Source organism: Oncorhynchus mykiss, chromosome 18, assembly GCF_013265735.2.
Source record: "Oncorhynchus mykiss isolate Arlee chromosome 18, USDA_OmykA_1.1, whole genome shotgun sequence".
NCBI classification, from domain to species: domain Eukaryota; kingdom Metazoa; phylum Chordata; class Actinopteri; order Salmoniformes; family Salmonidae; genus Oncorhynchus; species Oncorhynchus mykiss.
This window is the reverse complement of record NC_048582.1, coordinates 32,986,993-33,002,741: the sequence shown is the minus strand read 5'-3', so window position 1 is coordinate 33,002,741 and position 15,749 is coordinate 32,986,993. Positions and strand designations below refer to the sequence as shown.

The window sequence follows — 15,749 nt, the reverse complement described above, 5'->3', positions numbered from 1 at the left end:
GAGGTTAGCATCCCTCCAAGACATGCTAACCTCTCACCATACATTAACAGGGGAGGTTAGCATCCCTCCAAGACATGCTAACCTCTCACCATACATTAACAGGGGAGGTTAGCATCCCTCCAAGACATGCTATCCTCTCACCATACATTAACAGGGTAGGTTAGCATCCCTCCAAGACATGCTAACCTCTCACCATACATTAACAGGGGAGGTTAGCATACCCCCAAGACATGCTAACCTCTCACCATACATTAACAGAGGAGGTTAGCATCCCTCCAAGACATGCTAACCTCTCACCATACATTAACAGGGGAGGTTAGCATCCCTCCAAGACATGCTAACCTCTCACCATACATTAACAGGGGAGGTTAGCATCCCTCCAAGACATGCTAACCTCTCACCATACATTAACAGGGGAGGTTAGCATCCCTCCAAGACATGCTATCCTCTCACCATACATTAACAGGGTAGGTTAGCATCCCTCCAAGACATGCTAACCTCTCACCATACATTAACAGGGGAGGTTAGCATACCCCCAAGACATGCTAACCTCTCACCATACATTAACAGAGGAGGTTAGCATCCCTCCAAGACATGCTAATCTCTCACCATACATTAACAGGGGAGGTTAGCATCCCTCCAAGACATGCTAACCTCTCACCATACATTAACAGGGGAGGTTAGCATCCCTCCAAGACATGCTATCCTCTCACCATACATTAACAGGGGAGGTTAGCATCCCTCCAAGACATGCTAACCTCTCACCATACATTAACAGGGGAGGTTAGCATTACCCCCAAGACATGCTAACCTCTCACCATACATTAACAGAGGAGGTTAGCATCCCTCCAAGACATGCTAACCTCTCACCATACATTAACAGGGGAGGTTTACATTTTGTGGGGAGTAGGATATTTGTGCATCTTTAACTTTGACTGTATGGCCTCTCTCGGGCGGGGCAACAAGTGCTGTAATTTCTAAACGGTTCACTCAATATGGATGAAAATAACTTCAAATTAAAGCTGACAGTCTGCACTTTAACCTCATAGTCAAATCCAAAGTGCTAGAGTACAGGGCCAATATTACAAAGAACGTGTCACTGTCCCAATATTTTTGAAGCACACTGTACATGAAGGCAGGATAGGTAATAATACGACTAAAATAAATAACAGAGTAGCTCTGGTCTCTCTAAAGGGTATTTATTTCTGTCATCCAGTAACAAAAATAGTGTGGATTTATCTATATGTTATTGTTAATCCAAGATGATAATTATATCCAGTTTTTGCACTAAATCGTAACTCTATTAATTTACTTCAGGCCTACTTTCCTTTGAAACAATTTCACCCCTTATAGGCTTAAAGCTTTCTTTGTACTCCATCCATCTTTCATAAGTCAAACGACTTTAAGTTGCCCTCCTAAAATGTACTTAAAAAAAAAACAATATTCAAGTTTTAGAGGGGCTTTTAGCACAGATCACAGTTAATATATCTATTCAGCATATTTATTCTGTCTAGGCCATTGTGTGTTCCACTAAAAAGCCATTTTTTTATCACAGCAGTCAATTTTTATTTGCCCCGCCCGAGAGAGGCCATGTCCTGAACATCTGCACAGGAAATGGACCACACTGCATCTATTTCCAGGAGCTCTGGCATAACCTTATGGTCCAGTCTCGTTAAAACCCACTGCCATTACGGCTCGCTCTCTGGCGCTCCACCAGCCCCAGTTGCAGCCCAGGCCCTTTGTTTTTAGTGCATCTGGTGGATCAGATGAATTTCCTCTCCTCCAGGCTGACCTCGGCGCAGAGGTATTGTTTGAGGTGAATGGGGCGAACGTGTTATATCTGATAAGATGGATTCGAGTGCGAGTAAGCGTCGGCCCATCTGGGCTTATCACGCTGAGATTTTCCAACTGACCCGTCTCGAGCCATGTGATTCGACCACTGGGCAAGCTCCTAGAACAATGATAATAGTTGCTGTGTGCTCGTGGATTGTTTCATTGTATTCACAGGAAGAATGCAGCAGCTCTCCAATGGAAAGTGAATGTGTGGTCAACCCAAAATAAGCCCCACCATTACAGGGCCTGCACTTTACACATTATGGTATTGTACTGGTCCAACGGCACGCTGTGGTGGGAGGAAGGCGAGCTAAACCTCTAAAGACTAAGCTATAGAGCTAAGAATGCACAAATATTTTACTAATTTCAAAGAATGTCAGATTAGAATCAGACCTTAATTAAAACTTGGCTTTAAGAGCTTTGACAGGTTGATGCTGCTGTACATGCATGCTAATGGGGTTCCTGTACTTACTTTAGGGAGATGGTAGACTACAGTTTCATATGAGAATCAGATTCCAGTATATACAACAGCTGTCAAAAAAAGACAAATAACTTGGGTCCTCGCCCCCAAATCGCAAAATATCTTACTCTAGGCTAAAGTACCACTGCCTAAGGACACACATATCCCAAAAATAAAAGAGTTTGATTTGAAATAGGAACAACTCCAACCCATCCCCTCTCCTGATGAGTTTTAAACCCCCAGGTGTGTTGACCAATGCAGTTGCAGCAGCAGTATCACCACCAGCCATATTCAACCTCCTCTCCCAGTCATTCCTACGTGGCTGGATTGAGTGGATGTGCGGAATGTTCTGGCGACGTCATTAGCCGCAGCTCTCTTCGCCTCCTCCGTGTTGGCCCTCGCCTGCTGTACGTGTTAATGTTTACCACTGTGTACTCTTGTTGTCGAGAGGGGCGCCATGGCAACCGGGCCCCAATTCGCAGGCCTATGGTGTCTGGAGACACAGTCAGACAGAGGGAAAAGCTATAAGTGTTAAAACGCCAGGCCAGGCAGCCAGCCGAAAGTAGTCCAGGGAAGTGAAATACGAGAGCCAACACTGATGGAGAGTGGGCAAGCCGTTACCATAGCGCACTGTTGATCTTGGCTGGTGCTTCTCCTTGCTGTGACGGAGTTAAGGCCAGGCTTAAGAGCCCATCATTAGCGCTTTACTTTGAGCCGCAACAGAATGTTTCTTGCAAGGCAGAATTAGCTCAAACTGACATAGACTTTATTCATGAAATGTAAGGACACATATTTCATTCACTGTAGTGTAATGAAAAACACAGCTCATCAGTCATAGCAACCCATAGATGTTTCAAATAGTGTTGAACAGATGTGCCTGGCTCTGGCTCCATCCCTGGAGCGGGCAGCAGAGAGAATGCAACATGGCTGGGTTCAGATGGCTCTCCCTTCACCACCTGTGAGATCATTGTGTAATGTTTAGATTGTCGTAAGGCACAATGTGTTAGGCCCTTACCAATACAACATAGCACAACCCACTTATCCCTGTGGTACAGTGGGTCTGGGCCCCTTTGTCAACCCTGGATGTGAGCCTCAGCCTCACAATGTGGAAAGCACTAAAAACAGGACTGAGAGTCTGTGCGCCTAGTGTACTATACAGATCCCATGTCAGTTTGTGAGAGGGTCCTGCGACGTGTTGCAGCATCCCCAGGCTAATCTCCTCTGACGGTTGTTTTGCAGCGTTGTGTCGTCGCCCGTAGCCGCGCAGAACCTCTGCTTCCCTGGCACTACCTCCACATGTGGGAACATTTAAATCCCAGGCCCCCCTCCTGCCCCACCCCGGCAGGCAGATCCAGGCCCCAGTCACCTATGTCTGCCGGGTTCCTTTGCAGTTCAACCACGGGTTAGCCTACCGTAGCCATAACATGTGTAATGTACCGTGACACCGGGAGGAAGAAAAAAAAGAAGGGGAAATGCTGCTGGACTGAATTCAAGGAGGCACAATATCAAGATGGTCCAGACTATAAGTGTTTGCATACGTCTCAGTCTTCCCAGGAAGTGGCCACCGTTGACCCAGAATAAACAACAGTCATTCTCCTCTGCCCTCTAGCCCACAGAGTCAGTTCCCCCCTGGGGACTCTTAATTCAAAGGGCCAGGGGTCTCACTCAGCCACTGCAGATCTTTAAAAGGGACTGCCGGAGCGGTTCCACAGTATTTTTTTGCATGGCATTTCACCCCATGGCCAGTCCCCATCCACCGTCCATTGTTACTGTTACTGGCGAGGGCATGACATTTACCGTATACGCAGCACTCTTTCACTACGTTCCCACAACACACGTCTTAATGAGGGCACAAGGTTAGAACTGGCAGAAGACAAGCTGGAAAACAGACGCTGTGAGCCCTGAATTGGAGCTGAGAAATAGGAGGTGAAGAGTGCAGGTACTGTAGCTACAGTGGAAGAAAAAGTGACCCTCAACAATGCAGCATAGCTCCTGAGTTGTTTTGTTTTGTCTTTCAGAGCATTCACTATGCACTATTTTCATCCTGTAATAAACCTTTATACATTTTTTGGGGGGAGGGGGGTTGTGTGAACGCAGACTACCTTATTTAACGTGTTAAAGTATCTTAACGCATCTGAGCCACATAATAATACAATATCTGCAAAGTTCTAATTCTTCGGCACGTCCTTCCCTCAAACAGTGGGAAGCAGTGGTGTGAAGTCTTCAGGGAGCTCTCTCAAAAAACAATAACAACACTCAAAAAACATTCCTGCAAATCTTAAGGGGCCACACTTCGGCCCCTCCAGCCAGTGTGGTCCTCTGTCCGTTCTCAGATCTGTGTTCCTGCACCTATAGACTGTTACTCAGATGGCCTAGCTACAGTATATCACTGAGGTCTGTGTAGCCATGTCTATATCTGAAGTTCTAATGTTTCAAAATGACTGAGGATAAATTCATAAATCTCTAAGCTGTATATCTCTGGGTAAACTGCTTGTTTGAGCATAAATGCTGTCCTACCCCTCTTCTCCTCCCTTTCTCCTCCTTTTCCCTCTTTATTGCGGAGGCTCGCGTGGGATGAGGATGGTTTACATGCTGCTAGGAAGAGAGTGGATAAGAGGATCTGAGGGTTGTTATTAAAAAAATCGCTGTGTTTGTTCCTGCTGCCAACTAGAGGATCCTGGTGCGTACAGTGCCTTCAGAAAGTATTCACACCCCTTGAATTTTTCCACATTTAGTTGTGGTATAGCCTGAATTCAAAATGTATTAAATTGCGATTTTGTGTCACTGGCCCACACACAATACCCCATAATGTCCAAGTGGAATTATGTTTTTAGAAATGTTGAGTCATTAAGTATTCAACCCCTTGTTATGGCAGGCATAAATAAGTTCAGGAGGGAAAAAATGCTTAACAAGTCACATAATAAGTTGCACGGACTCACTCTGTGTTCAATAATAGTGTTTAACATCATTTTTGAATGACTACCTCATCTCTGTACCCCACACATAAGGTTCCTCAGTCGAGCAATGCATTTCAAACACAGATTCAACCACAAAGACCAGGGAGGTTTTCCAATGCCTCGCAAAGAAGGGCACCTGTCGGTAAGAAAAGCAGACATTGAATGTCCGTCCATTTGATCAAGGTGAAGTTATTAATGACACTTTGGATGGTGTATAAATACACACAGTCGCTACAACGATACAGACGTCCTTCCTAACTCAGTTGCCGGAGAGGAAGGAAACCACTCAGGGATTTCACCATGAGGCCAACGGTGACTTTATAATGGCTGTGATAGGAGAAAACTGAGGATGGACCAACAACATTGTAGTTACTCCACAATACTAACCTAAATGACAGAGGGAAAAGAAGAAAGCCTGTACAGAATAACACATATCCCAAACATGCATCCTGTTTGCAATAAGGCACTAAAGTAAAACAGGAAAATATGTGGCAAAGAAATTAACTTCATGTTCTGAATCCAAAGTATTATGTTTGGGGCATATCGAACACAACACATCACTGAGCACCACTCTTTGTATTTTCAAGCATTGTGGTGGTGGCATCATGTTATGGATATGTTAGTCATCGGCAAGGACTAAGGAGCTTTTTAGGATGAAAATAAATGGAATGGATCTAAGCAAAGGCAAACTCATAGAGGAAAACCTGGTCGTCTGCTTCCAGTTGACACTGGAAGACAAATTCACCTTTCAGCAGGACATTAACCTCAAACACAAGGCCAGATATACACTGGAGTTGCTTACCAAGATGACATTGAAGTGGAGTCAGTCAAAGTGTGAGAATAGCTATTGGATGTCCATTGGGTGACTAGTTGGCCAGAGAACCCAAGCTCTCTGCCTGCCTGCTTGCCTGCCTGCCCTCAATGCCAGTTAATGTTGGCAGTCAGGTCTCCTCTGCTCTGGGACAGGGAGTGATGAGGAAGCCCAAACTACACCACGGAGACCAGAACATCTGAGCATAATGGAGCAGATAACTGTTCTCTTAACAAGGTTAATAAGGGCAATAGCCTTAAAGATTTGAGGTCAATGGCAAATAAGTATTGTGGACTTGCGAGCATAATAGTACTACGGTTTACTTTAAGACCTTAATTCAGACGTCCAAAGGGATCAATGAGTCCAGTGATGTGTACACTCTCTAGGAGGAAGATGGTGGAGTTGTTTAGCAGTCCATACATTCAGACTGTATTGGCAAAACAAAGAACTGACAGTTTGAGTTCCTTCTTGTGCAGATTCAGACGCTTGCCATCAACCCCTGAGCAACGGCGAACGACAGTAATTCTTTCCCCATTTCTCTGCACCAGCGGAGGGCAACTAGCCTTTGCTAAGGGAAACACCACAAGGGGACGCTAACGTAAACGCAACAAGCAACATTGGCTCGTATTTAATCATTCATTTGTGTCTATTTCACAATGAAATGTGATAGTGTGTTGAGTGTTCACATCCTCAATAATCACCTATTGCCATCTGTGTATTGAGAGCAGCAAAAGGCCCTTGGCGCACAGTACAACCTCGGGACTAGAAAAGCCTTGTGTGCAGCATGGCTCCCACGAGATTCAATTGTTCCACTAATGTCATTGTGAACTTCAATGTGGCTGGCCCTGCTCCCAATTCCTGCGATACAATGATAGCAATTCATCACGGGAATATTGAAACTGAGAGAGCTGTCTGATTTAAAGCCACGGGCAGCGTGAGTTATTTGGCGCTGTTGAAGGGGGCCTCGTATTTTCATTGTTCGACGTTGGCGTGACAGCGTGTTATTTATTTGTCCTCCTGTCTTGTCCTTCGGTCTCGGTGGCAGCGTTCGTTCTCACCCTGTTTATCAATTAGACCCCACCGCAGTCCTTTGACAAGGCTCATTCTGTGGGCAGAACAATGCGCAGTCAGACTCGAGCCCTATTGTCTAATTGTTTAAGCTAGCAGCGTGTCTAGACAAGGTTATTTACGCGATACTGCCTCACCAATAGAGGTTAATATGACACAACTAAATTCTGCACTAATTCAATCCATTGAATTAAAATTAGCATAGCGCTGTGTACTGTATATGCAAGCTTGGTTGGCTACACTGCACCTACTCCTAAACACAAGAAAATAGCTGCTAACACAATGAGAGCCAAACCCCATATCATCCTGTGTCTCTTGTGGTGGTCTGTTAGTTTTGGTTGTGGCATTAGATTCCCTCGTAATTTGCTCTCTTACTGGAAAATCAGCTTATTTGGGAGCACCGGGTGCAAGTCAGTTGTGTGCTGAGTAATCACAGATTCTTGATTGAATTTCCACTGATGTGCACCTGGAAGACTAGGGTCATTAGATTCCCGTCTGATCCAACCCAATTGTACAGCTTCCCTTATTCCATTAAGCTGTGTGTAAATCAATTGTGCTCAACTAGCCGCAACACAAAAACAGCAAAACAAGAATCCCCTATTCCCCTAGCTTGCCCCATTCTCCATTGAACAGAAGACCATAGGCAGGCACAGACAGAATGCCAAGCTTGTAGAATAGGTTCTGGAAGGCTATTGACGCTGGCTCACTATTTGGGCTGAGAAGTATCCCAGTTTTAAAGTGCAGTAGTTACTACTTTGTACAGCAGAAGGCACTGTTCTGCACACATAAGGACTCAAGAGAACAGCTGTGTTCATCATGATCATATACACATAGCTGGTACGTATTCCTAGAAGTCAGGAGTAGTTTTTGACTTTCTTTTTCCCTCACAAACGACTACCAAACCATGGTAGGCTTATCACATGAAGGCAATCCCCCCAAAACAAGGTCATCTAACAGTTTCATAGTGACACGTACCTTTAATTATTCAGGAGATGAATGGTAAGTCACGTCATTCTCGCTCAGTGGCGATTTCCTTTCAGTTGATTCCAGTCCCTCCCCTGATGCATCCTCCTCAGCGAGATAACATCTGTGTTTGTCTGCTGCACCCTTGTGGTGTTTGGCTGGAAGGAACATCCCTCCTGTGCACCAGACAAGAGTAGACTACACCGCAGGGCAATTTTGATATTTTTGCCAGTGTTGGTCTTTCGACCAATCAGATCAGACCTTTTGCCAATAATTGGGCAAAAGATCAGAATTGTGTAAACACAGCCAGTATCTAACAAATGCAAACTAATATATAGAGTAAAATGGACTGTAAACTATAAGTATCTCACCTTATATTTTGAGTTTACACATAAACAAAGCGGATTGGAACATCTGTGAATGCAGGCCCAAAGGAGGGCGCCACACTCCCATTCTCTTTCTCTATTATCTAACACATATCAGCCAATTCTTCTCTATCAAGACATCCTTTGTCTTGAGAGGCCTTGAGCTATTAGACATCTTGGCTCAAAACTGCTTGATGAAAAAGGAAACTTGCCTACAATGCTCGTGTCTTTGGCAGTGTATGTCCCTAGGAGGTGACTAGGACAGACATCAATTGGCCTTAATGAGAGTGAAGAGCCTGATTGGCCGGCATTGATTCCTTTCCCTGAAGCCGGCTTCTCTGCCTTTGATTATGACCACTTCACGCCCAGTCAGGCAGGTGCTCTTTTCTATGGGGAAAATCATTGATACTGTAAGTGTTAACTCCATTTCTGAGGCCTGTAATTATGGGAAGATGTGTTGGCTGGAGGTCACCTGACATGGTAGGTGGCAGACTTGGGGCTCCCGAGTGGTGCAGCGGTCTAAGACACTGCATCTCAGTGCTAGAGGTGTCACTACAGACAACCTAGTTTGAATCCAGACTGTATCACAACCGGCAGTGATTGGGAGTCCCATAGGGCGGCGCACAATTGGCCCAGCGTCGTCCGGGTTTGGCCGGTGTAGGCCATCATTGTAAGTAAGAATTAGTTCTTATCTGAGTTGCCTGGTTAAATAAAGGTTAAATAAAAAATACAATTAAAAATTAGAAGGAAGTGATTTAGATGTAGGCAATGTATTTAATACTTCAATCGGACCACACCGCATTGCACACAATTCTATATGGAATACTAGTATTGGGGCTAAGAAGCAGGTGTATTGGTATGGGAGGGGTTTTATTACAGGAGATGGGGTAGAGTTAGTAGTTGACAATATGGTGTCTACCACTAGCTCTAAAAGAGGCAGGTGTATTGGTATGGGAGGGGTGGGGTTTTATTACAGGAGATTGGGTAGAGTTAGTAGTTGACAATATGGTGTCTACCACTAGCACTAAAAGAGGCATGTGTATTGGTATGGGAGGGGAGGGGTTTTATTACAGGAGATGGGGTAGAGTAAGTAATTGACAATATGGTGTCTACCACTAGCACTAAAAGAGGCAGGTGTATTGGTATGGGAGGGGTTTTATTACAGGAGATGGAGTAGAGTTAATAGTTGACAATTTGGTGTCTACCACTAGCACTAAAAGAGGCAGGTGTATTGGTATGGGAGGGGAGGGGTGGGGTTTTATTACAGGAGATGGGGTAGAGTTAGTAGTTGACAATATGGTGTATACCACTAGCACTAAAAGAGGCAGGTGTATTGGTATGGGAAGGGAGGGGTGGGGTTTTATTACATGAGATGGGGTAGAGTTAGTATTTGACAACATGGTGTCTACCACTAGCACTAAAAGAAGCAGGTGTATTGGTATGGGAGGGGAGGGGTTTTATTACAGGAGATGGGGTAGAGTTAGTAGTTGACAATATGGTGTCTACCACTAGCACTAAAAGAGGCATGTGTATTGGTATGGGAGGGGAGGGGTTTTATTACAGGAGATGGGGTAGAGTAAGTAATTGACAATATGGTGTCTACCACTAGCACTAAAAGAGGCAGGTGTATTGGTATGGGAGGGGTTTTATTACAGGAGATGGAGTAGAGTTAATAGTTGACAATTTGGTGTCTACCACTAGCACTAAAAGAGGCAGGTGTATTGGTATGGGAGGGGAGGGGTGGGGTTTTATTACAGGAGATGGGGTAGAGTTAGTAGTTGACAATATGGTGTATACCACTAGCACTAAAAGAGGCAGGTGTATTGGTATGGGAAGGGAGGGGTGGGGTTTTATTACATGAGATGGGGTAGAGTTAGTATTTGACAACATGGTGTCTACCACTAGCACTAAAAGAAGCAGGTGTATTGGTATGGGAGGGGAGGGGTTTTATTACAGGAGATGGGGTAGAGTTAGTAGTTGACAATATGGTGTCTACCACTAGCACTAAAAGAGGCAGGTGTATTGGTATGGGAGAGGTATTATTACAGGAGATGGGGTAGAGTTAGTAGTTGACAATATGTTGTCTACCACTAGCACTAAAAGAGGCAGGTGTATTGGTATGGGAGGGGAGGGGTTTTATTACAGGAGATGGGGTAGAGTTAGTAGTTGACAATATGGTGTCTACCACTATCACTAAAAGAGGCAGCTGTAATTGGTATGGGAGGGGTTTTTATTACAGGAGATGGGGTAGAGTTAGTAGTTGACAATATGGTGTCTACCACTAGCACTAAAAGAGGCAGGTGTATTGGTATGGGAGGGGAGGGGTTTTATTACAGGAGATGGGGTAGGGTTAGTAGTTGACAATATGGTGTCTACCACTAGCACTAAAAGAGGCAGGTGTATTGGTATGGGAGGGGAGGGGTTTTATTACAGGAGATGGGGTAGAGTTAGTAGTTGACAATATGGTGTCTACCACTATCACTAAAAGAGGCAGCTGTATTGGTATGGGAGGGGTTTTTATTACAGGAGATGGGGTAGAGTTAGTAGTTGACAATATGGTGTCTACCACTAGCACTAAAAGAGGCAGGTGTATTGGCATGGGAGGGGAGGGGTTTTATTACAGGAGATGGGGTAGGGTTAGTAGTTGACAATATGGTGTCTACCACTAGCACTAAAAGAGGCAGGTGTATTGGTATGGGAGGGGTTTTATTACAGGAGATGGAGTAGAGTTAATAGTTGACAATTTGGTGTCTACCACTAGCACTAAAAGAGGCAGGTGTATTGGTATGGGAGGGGAGGGGTGGGGTTTTATTACAGGAGATGGGGTAGAGTTAGTAGTTGACAATCTGGTGTATACCACTAGCACTAAAAGAGGCAGGTGTATTGGTATGGGAAGGGAGGGGTGGGGTTTTATTACATGAGATGGGGTAGAGTTAGTATTTGACAACATGGTGTCTACCACTAGCACTAAAAGAAGCAGGTGTATTGGTATGGGAGGGGAGGGGTTTTATTACAGGAGATGGGGTAGAGTTAGTAGTTGACAATATGGTGTCTACCACTAGCACTAAAAGAGGCAGGTGTATTGGTATGGGAGAGGTATTATTACAGGAGATGGGGTAGAGTTAGTAGTTGACAATATGTTGTCTACCACGAGCACTAAAAGAGGCAGGTGTATTGGTATGGGAGGGGAGGGGTTTTATTACAGGAGATGGGGTAGAGTTAGTAGTTGACAATATGGTGTCTACCACTATCACTAAAAGAGGCAGCTGTAATTGGTATGGGAGGGGTTTTTATTACAGGAGATGGGGTAGAGTTAGTAGTTGACAATATGGTGTCTACCACTAGCACTAAAAGAGGCAGGTGTATTGGTATGGGAGGGGAGGGGTTTTATTACAGGAGATGGGGTAGGGTTAGTAGTTGACAATATGGTGTCTACCACTAGCACTAAAAGAGGCAGGTGTATTGGTATGGGAGGGGAGGGGTTTTATTACAGGAGATGGGGTAGAGTTAGTAGTTGACAATATGGTGTCTACCACTATCACTAAAAGAGGCAGCTGTATTGGCATGGGAGGGGTTTTTATTACAGGAGATGGGGTAGAGTTAGTAGTTGACAATATGGTGTCTACCACTAGCACTAAAAGAGGCAGGTTTTATTGGCATGGGAGGGGAGGGGTTTTATTACAGGAGATGGGGTAGGGTTAGTAGTTGACAATATGGTGTCTACCACTAGCACTAAAAGAGGCAGGTGTATTGGTATGGGAGGGGAGGGGTTTTATTACAGGAGATAGGGTAGAGTTAGGAGTTGACAACATGGGGTCTACCACGAGCACTTAAATAGGCACGTGTTTTGGTATGGGAGGGGAGGGGTTTTATTACAGGAGATGGGGTAGAGTTAGTATTTGACAATATGGTGTCTACCACTAGCACTAAAACAGGCTGGTGTATTGGTATGGGAGGGGAGGGGTTTTATTACAGGAGATGGGGTAGAGTTAGTAGTTGACAATATGTTGTCTACCCCTAGCACTAAAATAGGCAGTAGTATTGGTATGGGAGGTGAGGGGTGGGGTTTTATTACAGGAGATGGGGTAGAGTTAGTAGTTGACAATATGGTGTCTCCCACTAGCACTAAAATAGTTAGGTGTATTGGTATGGGAGGGGAGGGTTTTTTATTAAAGGATATGAGGTAGAGTTAGTAGTTGACAATATGGTGTCTACCACTAGCACTAAAAGAGGCTGGTGTATTGGTATGGGAGGGGTTTTATTACGGGAGATGGGGTAGAGTTAGTAGTTGACAATATGGTTTCTACCACTAGCACTAAAAGAGGCAATTGTATTGGTATGGGAGGGGTGGGGTTTTATTACAGGAGATGGGGTAGAGTTAGTATTTGACAATATGGTGTCTACCACTAGCACTAAAAGAGGCTGGTGTATTGGTATGGGAGGGGTTTTATTACAGGAGATGGGGTAGAGTTAGTAGTTGACAATATGGTTTCTACCACTAGCACTAAAAGAGGCAATTGTATTGGTATGGGAGGGGTGGGGTTTTATTACAGGAGATGGGGTAGAGTTAGTAGTTGACAATATGGTGTCTACCACTAGCACTAAAAGAGGCAGGTGTATTGGTATGGTATGGGAGGGGTTTTTATTACAGGAGATGGGGTAGAGTTAGTAGTTGACAATATGGCGTCTACCACTGGCCCTAAAAGAGTTAGGTGTATTGGTATGGGAGGGGAGGGGTTTTATTACAGAAGATGGGGTAGAGTTAGTAGTTGACAATATGTTGTCTACCCCTAGCACTAAAATAGGCAGTAGTATTGGTATGGGAGGGGAGGGTGGGGTTTTATTACAGGAGAAGGGGTAGAGTTAGTAGTTGACAATATGGTGTCTCCCACTAGCACTAAAAGAGTTAGGTGTATTGGTATGGGAGGGGAGGGTTTTTTATTACAGGAGATGAGGTAGAGTTAGTAGTTGACAATATGGTGTCTACCACTAAAAGAGGCAGGTGTATTGGTATGGGAGGGGAGGGGTTTTATTACAGGAGATGGGGTAGAGTTAGTAGTTGACAATATGGTGTCTACCACTAGCACTAAAAGAGGCAATTGTATTGGTATGGGAGGAGTGGGGTTTTATTACAGGAGATGGGGTAGAGTTAGTAGTTGACAATATGGTGTCTACCACTAGCACTAAAAGAGGCAGCTGTATTGGTATGGGAGGGGAGGGGTTTTATTTCAGGAGATGGGGTAGGGTTAATAGTTGACAATATGGTGTCTACCACTAGCACTAAAAGAGGCAGGTGTATGGGAGGGGAGGGTTTTTATTACAGGAGATGGGGTAGAGTTAGTAGTTGACAATATGGCGTCTACCACTGGCCCTAAAAGATTTAGGTGTATTGGTATGGGAGGGGAGGGGTTTTATTACAGGAGAAGGGGTAGAGTTAGTAGTTGACAATATGGTGTCTTCCACTAGCACTAAAAGAGTTAGGTGTATTGGTATGGGAGGGGAGGGTTTTTTATTACAGGAGATGAGGTAGAGTTAGTAGTTGACAATATGGTGTCTACCACTAAAAGAGGCAGGTGTATTGGTATGGGAGGGGAGGGGTTTTTTATTACAGGAGATGAGGTAGAGTTAGTAGTTGACAATATGGTGTCTACCACTAAAAGAGGCAGGTGTATTGGTATGGGAGGGGAGGGGTTTTATTACAGGAGATGGGGTAGAGGTAGTAGTTGACAATATGGTGTCTACCACTAGCACTAAAAGAGGCAGGTGTATTGGTATGGGAGAGTTTTTATTACAGGAGATGGGGTAGAGTTAGTAGTTGACAATATGTTGTCTACCACTAGCACTAAAAGAGGCAGGTGTATTGGTATGGGAGGGGAGGGGTTTTATTACAGGAGATGGGGTAGAGTTAGTAGTTGACAATATGGTGTCTACCACTATCACTAAAAGAGGCAGCTGTATTGGTATGGGAGGGGTTTTTATTACAGGAGATGGGGTAGAGTTAGTAGTTGACAATATGGTGTCTACCACTAGCACTAAAAGAGGCAGGTGTATTGGTATGGGAGGGGAGGGGTTTTATTACAGGAGATGGGGTAGGGTTAGTAGTTGACAATATGGTGTCTACCACTAGCACTAAAAGAGGCAGGTGTATTGGTATGGGAGGGGAGGGGTTTTATTACAGGAGATGGGGTAGAGTTAGTAGTTGACAATATGGTGTCTACCACTATCACTAAAAGAGGCAGCTGTATTGGCATGGGAGGGGTTTTTATTACAGGAGATGGGGTAGAGTTAGTAGTTGACAATATGGTGTCTACCACTAGCACTAAAAGAGGCAGGTGTATTGGCATGGGAGGGGAGGGGTTTTATTACAGGAGATGGGGTAGGGTTAGTAGTTGACAATATGGTGTCTACCACTAGCACTAAAAGAGGCAGGTGTATTGGTATGGGAGGGGTTTTATTACAGGAGATGGAGTAGAGTTAATAGTTGACAATTTGGTGTCTACCACTAGCACTAAAAGAGGCAGGTGTATTGGTATGGGAGGGGAGGGGTGGGGTTTTATTACAGGAGATGGGGTAGAGTTAGTAGTTGACAATCTGGTGTATACCACTAGCACTAAAAGAGGCAGGTGTATTGGTATGGGAAGGGAGGGGTGGGGTTTTATTACATGAGATGGGGTAGAGTTAGTATTTGACAACATGGTGTCTACCACTAGCACTAAAAGAAGCAGGTGTATTGGTATGGGAGGGGAGGGGTTTTATTACAGGAGATGGGGTAGAGTTAGTAGTTGACAATATGGTGTCTACCACTAGCACTAAAAGAGGCAGGTGTATTGGTATGGGAGAGGTATTATTACAGGAGATGGGGTAGAGTTAGTAGTTGACAATATGTTGTCTACCACGAGCACTAAAAGAGGCAGGTGTATTGGTATGGGAGGGGAGGGGTTTTATTACAGGAGATGGGGTAGAGTTAGTAGTTGACAATATGGTGTCTACCACTATCACTAAAAGAGGCAGCTGTAATTGGTATGGGAGGGGTTTTTATTACAGGAGATGGGGTAGAGTTAGTAGTTGACAATATGGTGTCTACCACTAGCACTAAAAGAGGCAGGTGTATTGGTATGGGAGGGGAGGGGTTTTATTACAGGAGATGGGGTAGGGTTAGTAGTTGACAATATGGTGTCTACCACTAGCACTAAAAGAGGCAGGTGTATTGGTATGGGAGGGGAGGGGTTTTATTACAGGAGATGGGGTAGAGTTAGTAGTTGACAATATGGTGTCTACCACTATCACTAAAA

General features: G+C 44.5%; 1 protein-coding gene across 1 annotated transcript in view; it reads right to left on the bottom strand.

The window, feature by feature from the left end:
- LOC110496033 (TGF-beta receptor type-2) overlaps positions 1-8,208 on the bottom strand; it is a 55,848-nt gene extending 47,640 nt beyond the window's left edge. The window contains exon 1 of the mRNA XM_021571664.2: positions 8,105-8,208. The gene's annotated coding sequence lies outside the window, so the exon portion shown is untranslated. The remainder of the gene's footprint in view (positions 1-8,104) is intronic.
- Between the last annotated feature and the right edge of the window lie 7,541 nt (positions 8,209-15,749).